This window comes from Leptonychotes weddellii, chromosome 1 (assembly GCF_054177405.1).
Source record: "Leptonychotes weddellii isolate Sample4059 chromosome 1, ASM5417740v2, whole genome shotgun sequence".
NCBI lineage: Eukaryota > Metazoa > Chordata > Mammalia > Carnivora > Phocidae > Leptonychotes > Leptonychotes weddellii.
The window spans coordinates 60,540,285-60,547,165 of record NC_138369.1 but is presented as its reverse complement, the minus strand read 5'-3'; the positions used below and the strand labels follow the sequence as shown (position 1 = coordinate 60,547,165).

The window sequence follows — 6,881 nt, the reverse complement described above, 5'->3', positions numbered from 1 at the left end:
AATAAGCATCTTGTGGGGAGGTACTTTGAGATTATGCAAATACTCGTTCTTATCAACTTTTGCCCACTAATATTAACATTCATTGATGATGTTGACAATTTTTACTGTATTGTTTGCCAAACAGTGATTTTCTATTTCCATAATTCTTGTGTGTGTGTGTGTGTGTGTGTGTGTGTGTGTGTGCTGGTAAAGTTTATTTACATTGCATTTTATCACATCAGTCACATTTAAGTCCTGAAGACTTGTATTTATTTACATAGAGAATCCAGTACATTCCTGGGAGATTTTTTTTTAATTAAAGATTTTTATTTATTTTTTGACAGAGAGAGAGAGACAGTGAGAGAGGGAACACAAGCAGGGGGAGTGGGAGAGGGAGAAGCAGGCTTCCCTGCCAAGCAAAGAACCCGATGCGGGGCTCGATCCCAGGACCCTGGGATCATGACCCGAGCCTAAGGCAGACGCTAAATGGCTGAGCCACCCAGGCGCCCCTGGGAGATTTTTTTTTTTTTTCAAAAACAAAAACAGGGGTGCCTGGGTGGCTTAGCCGGTTAAGTGTCTGCCTTTGGCTCAGGTCTTGATCTCAGGGTCATGGGATGGAGCCCTGCATGGAGGTCCCTGCTCAGCTGGGAGCCTGCTTCTTCCCCTCCTCTGCCCCTCCCCACACTAGCACGCGCTCTCTCTCTCTCTCTCTCTGTCTTGAGAAAACAAATAAAATCTTTAAAAACAAAACAGGAGGCAACTAATATGACAGTTGGGTAGCTTAATGAACCTCATGCTTCTTGGGGGCTCATCTGGGATTTTAGAGTGAACTATATCCAAGGGCTGCCAATGGCAACTCATGAGAGAGTCGTAGAGTTCCTTGCTTTTCACCATAAAGTCCTTGTTTAATTCCTCAATATTCAAATGAAGTTTTGGATCTTCCAGTGGGTCTTCATCTTGCTTTTCTGCCAGAGCTGTGCTTTCCTCAGGCGTGACCAGAGTTGCAGCCGGGCGTCCAGAGGTCCCGTGCACAGAAAAGTTGTGTGCATTTCCATCTGCTCCACAGCCACACTTGGAGCCAGAAAGGGAGGAACCACTGTGCGTTGCTCAAACTAGTTGCCCGAGTGGTAACCCTGGCAGGGCTGGAACACTGGCTTCGCCTCTGCCAGGACCAGTAACAATTACTCTGTGGAGCTATGCCAAAACCTGCGAGACTCTCCTCCCCAGTCTTTTATCCAGAAACTTTACAAAATGACACCAGTTTTTATGCCTACGTCAAAAATTCCAGCTCAGGGAGATAAAACCTCTTACCCCAGCAAATCACTCTCACAACTTCCATCATTCTTTTTACGTTTACTAATTGGGCTTTACCATAAAAAAGAATTGGCCCTTCTCTCAATTTATTTATGTATATCAATATGGACTCATGAGCATTAATTTTATTCCATTATTATCATCATTGATTTTGCTGTTCAAATTGTCTCATCCTCTTTCGAAATACCTCAGCCCATCTGCTTCCTCTTGAGCTGAATTTCCAGCCACAGCCCCTCAGACACCTACTCCCTGGTGTGAAGGGCAGGTTGTGGAGGTTCACAGCCCTTGCACCGATGGCCGGGTTTCTGGGGAATTCACTGAGGCATTTTCCCAGCAAAGGCTGGATCCTCCTGGAATTGGCAGGGAGTTCCAGGAAGGGCTGAGCCTGGCCAGGTAGGCTCTTCCATAATTCACCCTGCCTTCCATAGACCCACCCCAGTCGTGACCCAGGAGCAGCACCAGCCGACCACCTCATGTGTCCTGCGTTTTTCCTTCTTGACCCGCTCTTCTCTGCCTGGCTGCCGGGATAGTAGCCGAGAAGTCAGGCGGCAGACAGCTGGGCAGCACTTGACCATATTCTTTGATGCAGAGGAAGCACCCTCCTCCTGGGGTTTAGTTCCCAGCTGTTCTCCACGGGTCCCAAGAGTAGCCAAAGCAGAGAGAGCAGGGCACCGCAGCAAGAGAGACTACTTAAGGACAAGAGGGACTTGCCCATGTTGACGTGGGCCGGGAGGAGAAGGCTCTGAACTCATCTTCTTGCTCTTTAAGATGTGCAAGGATAATTCGCCCCGGGAAGGGTGCAGACCCCAGCCCCTGAAGCCAGGCAGCCAGGATGCACAGGGCCCTCTCCTACAGGATGCCATGTTGCTTCAACTTCAGAATAGAGATCCTAAAATACATACTGCTCTCACATGCTCCTAACACACAATTATAACACGTTGGACACATCTACTATTACAGCAAAAAGTGACACCACATTTTCAAAACACCTGCTTCTATTGTCAATCAAGGACTTGAATCCGTGAAGCTTTTGCTGGCAGCCTGACCCTTCCTGTCCTCCACCAGCCACTCCAGGCCCATCTCCCCGCAGAAGCTTCCCCAGTCTCTCCAGGCCTCCGTGATGCCCTGCTTTGAGCTTCCTGAGTCCGTAGGGGAAATATTGTTCAGGGGCAAGTCTGTCTCCTTACCAGACTGCAAAGTCCTCATAGCCAGAGGTTTTGTTCCCCTGCACGCAGAGTGCCTGGCACTACTCACACGGAGCCCAAGCCAGAGGGCCGGGCAGGTGATTTGCTGGCATAGCCCGGCCAGCTCTTGACAAGCTGGCGTTCTCATGGAAGAGCGCCAGTTTGGCCCTGCCTCCCACTCTGCCTCACTCTCCATCTCTTTCTCTCTATTTCTCTGTCTTCCTTGGGCAAACTTCGTCCCCTTTTGGGCCAAGCCCATGACAGGGTCAGTCTGGACTCTCTCTAGGCTCTCCAAGTTGGAATTTCTAAGCTACAAACTTGCCCCCCAATTTAGAAGTTCTGGTAAAGTCCATGTTTACTCACGTTGAATAGATGTCGTTTCCAGAATCTCGCGCCAGACCAAGTTCTTCCTATCATGCTCCATTGACGGCACAACAGGAAGGAAATTTTGCTCATCTCACCTCTTCCATTTCCTCTTTCTGTGCCGCCCCCACCGGCTGATCCCTTCTAGCCACCCAGCCTGTCTCTTTTGTACCTCTGCCCAGTGTGTTGTGTTCAGGGCTTTGGGAGGGGGCTGCTTTCAGCAGAGGGAGGGAGGGCGTGTGTAACCTTCCCACCATGTACCAGTCCCTTGCCTTGGTACAAATATATTTGTTTGCGATCAGTGTATTTATTCATTTATTAAAATATCTTCAACCACATATTACACGTTAGAGTTCTCCAGATGTCTTCTCTGTGGGTTAGGCAAAGCTGAGGTTATCATACCCATTTTGTAGACAAGGTTGCCAAGGCTCAGAGAGGGCAAGTCACTGGCCCGGAAACACATAGCTGATAGGAGTCACCAGGGCCTTCTTGCTCGCATACCAGTGCTCTCTTGTCCACAATGTATGTGAATATTCTCTTTAATTCTTTTCTCCTTCCTGCTCCCCAACCCCTCCAACTCAGATCTCAGTTAGCTATTCCAGGACAGAAGTTATTTTTCATTCATCTGAGGATCTCTCACACCATAGCCCAGCCGGTGGTTAACACAGCAGACACTGAGTAAAAATTTATTGAGGGAATGCATGTTTCTATGTAGAAAGCCTTCCCAAGAATCACCTACTCTTATCTAAGACTGGTCCCAGTGCTTTTTGTACACAGACTCCTGTCCCTGGGGTTTCTCTGGGGCTCAGTTTCCCCATCTGTAGAGCAGTTGTACAGGGTTGGCCTGGATGACGTCCATATTCCTTAAGCTTTGACACTCTGTTTTTGGCTCTGGGACTCTGCCCAGGAGGACAGATGTCTGTGCTACTGGGAACACATGATGCCCAGCCAGCCTGAGATCAGGGACAGCAAATAGAAGCAGCTGGGCACACTGTCAGGTAAAGAAGACAACATATGGCAATTGGTGCTTACAGCTGTGCCTGGAAGCAAGTGGGTGGCATGAACAGGCTGAGCTGTCAGCTCTCTGCAGTCAATTCCATTCCTCTGATATACCTTTCTTTTTAAAATTTTTTTATTTAAATTCAATTTAATTAACATATACTGTATTATTAGTTTCAGGGACAGAATTCAGTGATTCATCGGTTGCGTATAATACCCAGTGCTCATTCCATCAAGTGCCCTCCTTAATGCCCATCACCCGATTATCCCATCCCCCACCCTCCTTCCCTCCAACCACCCTAAGTTTGTTCCCTATAGTTTAGAGTCTCTTATGGTTTGCCTGCTCTGTTTTTGTCTTACTTTATTTTTCCTTCCCTTCCCCTATAATCATCTGTTTTGTTTCTCAAATTCCACATATGAGTGAAAGCATATGGTATTTGTATTTCTCTGACTGACTTATTTGGCTTAGCATAATACGCTCTAGTGCCACGTCGTTGCAAATGGCAAGATTTCATTCTTTTAGATGGCTGAGGATTATTCCATTGTATGTCTATACCACATCCTCTTTATCCATTCATCTGTCGATGGACATCTGGACTCTTTCCATATTTTGGCTATTGTGGACATTGCTGCTATAAACATTGGGGTGCAAGTGCCCCTTCGAATCACTATGTTTGTAACCTTTGGATAAATACCCAGTTGGTGCAATTGTTGGGTCATAGGGTAGCTCTACTTTTAACTTTTTGAGGAAGCTCCATACTGTTTTCCAGAGGGATTGCACCAGTTTGCATTCCCACCAACAGGGTAAGAGGGTTCTCTTTTCTCCACATCCTCACCAATATCTGTTGTTTCTTGAGTTGTTAATTTTAGCCATTCTGACTGGTGTGAGGTGGTATCTCATCGTGGTTTTGATTTGTATTTCCCTGATGCCAAGTGATATTGAGCATTTTCTCATGTGTTCTGTTGGTCATTTGTATATCTTCTTTGGAGAAAAGTCTATTTATGTCTTCTGCCCATTTCTTGATTGGACTTTTTGTTTTTTGGGTGTTGAATTTGGTAAGTTCTTTATAGATTTTGGATACTAGCCCTTTATTTGATATGTCATTTGCAAATATCTTCTCCCATTCCTTCTCCCATTGCCTTTTAGTTTTATTGACTCTTTCCTTTGCTGTGCAAAATATTTTTATCCTGATGAAGTCCCAATAGTTCATTTTTGCTTTTGTTTTTCTTGCCTTTGGAGACGTGTCTAGCAAGAAGTTGCTGTGGCCAAGGTCAAAGAGGTTGTTGCCTGCATTGTCCTCTAGGATTTTGATGGATTCCTGTCTCACACTTAGGTCTATCATCCATTTTGAGTTTATTCTTGTGTATGGTATAAGAAAGTGGTCCAGTTTCATTCTTCTGCATGTGGATATCCAATTTTCCCAACACCATTTGTTGAAGAGATTGTCTTTTTTCCGTTGGATATTCTTTCCTGCTTTGTCAAAGATTAGTTGACCATACAGCTGTGGGTCCATTTCTGGGTTCTCTATTCTGTTCCATTGATCTATGTGTCTGTTTTTTTTTGCCAGTACCATACTGTCTTGATGATTACAGCTTTGTAATACAGCCTGATGTCCAGAATTGTGATGCCTCCAGTTTTGGTTTTCTTTTTCAACGTTCCTTTGACCATTCGGGGTCTTTTCTTGTTCCATACAAATTTTAGGATTGTTTGTTTCAGCTGTGTGAAAAATGTAAATGGTATTTTGATAGGGATGCATTGAATGTGTAGACTGCTTTGGGTAGCATAGACATTTTCACAATATTTGTCCTTCCAATCCATGAGCATGGAATGTTTTTCCATTTCTTTGTGTCTTCCTCAATTTCCTTCATAAGTGTTCTATAGTTTTCAGAGTACAGATCTTTTACTTCTTTGGTTAGGTTTATTCCTAGGTATCTTGTGGTTTTTGGTGCAATTGTAAATGGGATCAATTCCTTGATTTCTCTTTCTTCTGCTTCATCGCTAGTGTATAGAAATGCAACTGACTTCTGTGCATTGACTTTATATCTTGCCATTTTGCTGAATTCCTGTATCAGTTCTAGCAATTTTTTGCTGGAGTCTTTTGGGTTTTCTACATAGAATATCATGTTATCTGTGAAGAGTTAAAGTTTGACTTCTTTGCTGATTTGGATTCTTTTATTTCTTCATGTTGTCTGACTGCTGAGGCTAGGACTTCCAGTACTATGTTGAAAAACAGTGGTGAGAGTGGACATCCCTGTTGTGTTCTTAACCTTAGGGGGAATGCTCTCAGTTTTTCCCTGTTGAAGATGATATTCGCTGTGGGTTTTTCATATATGGCTTTTATGATATTGAGGTATGTTCCTTCTATCCCTACATGGTAGAGAGTTTTTATCAAGAAAGGATGCTATATTTTGTCAAATGCTTTTTCTGCATCTATTGAGAGGATCATATGGTTTTTGTCCTTTCTTTTATTAATGTGGGGTATCTCACTGATTGATTATAGATACTGAACCACCCTTGCAGCCCAGGAATAAATCTCATTTGGTTGTGGTGAATAATCCTTTTAATATACTGTTTGGATCCTATCAGCTAGTATCTTAGTGAGAATTTTTGCATCCATGTTCATAGGGATATTGATCTGTAATTCTTTTTAGTGGGGTTTTTTGTCTGGTTTGTTAATGCTGGCCTCATAGAATGAGTTTGGAAGTTTTCCTTCCATTTCTATTTTTTTGAAAGAGTTACAGAAGGATAGGTATTAATTCTTCTTTAAATGTTTGATAGAATTCCACTGGGAAGCCATTCGGCCCTGGACTCTTGTTTGTTGGGAGATTTTTTTGATTACTGATTCAATTTCTTTGCTGATTATGGGTCTGTTCAGGGTTTCTGTTTCTTCCTGTTTCAGTTTTGGTAGTTTATATGTTTCTAGGAATGCATCCATTTCTTCCAGATTGCCTAAGTTGTTGGCATATAATTGCTCATAATATCCTCTTATAATTCTTTGTATTTCTTCAGTGTTGGTTGTGATCTCTCCTCTCTTGTTCATG

At 43.8% G+C, this 6,881-nt stretch overlaps 1 pseudogene; it reads right to left on the bottom strand.

The window, feature by feature from the left end:
• Positions 1 to 717: 717 nt before the first annotated feature.
• LOC145716900 (putative uncharacterized protein C6orf52 pseudogene) lies at positions 718 to 1,868 on the bottom strand (annotated as a pseudogene).
• Positions 1,869 to 6,881: the final 5,013 nt, after the last annotated feature.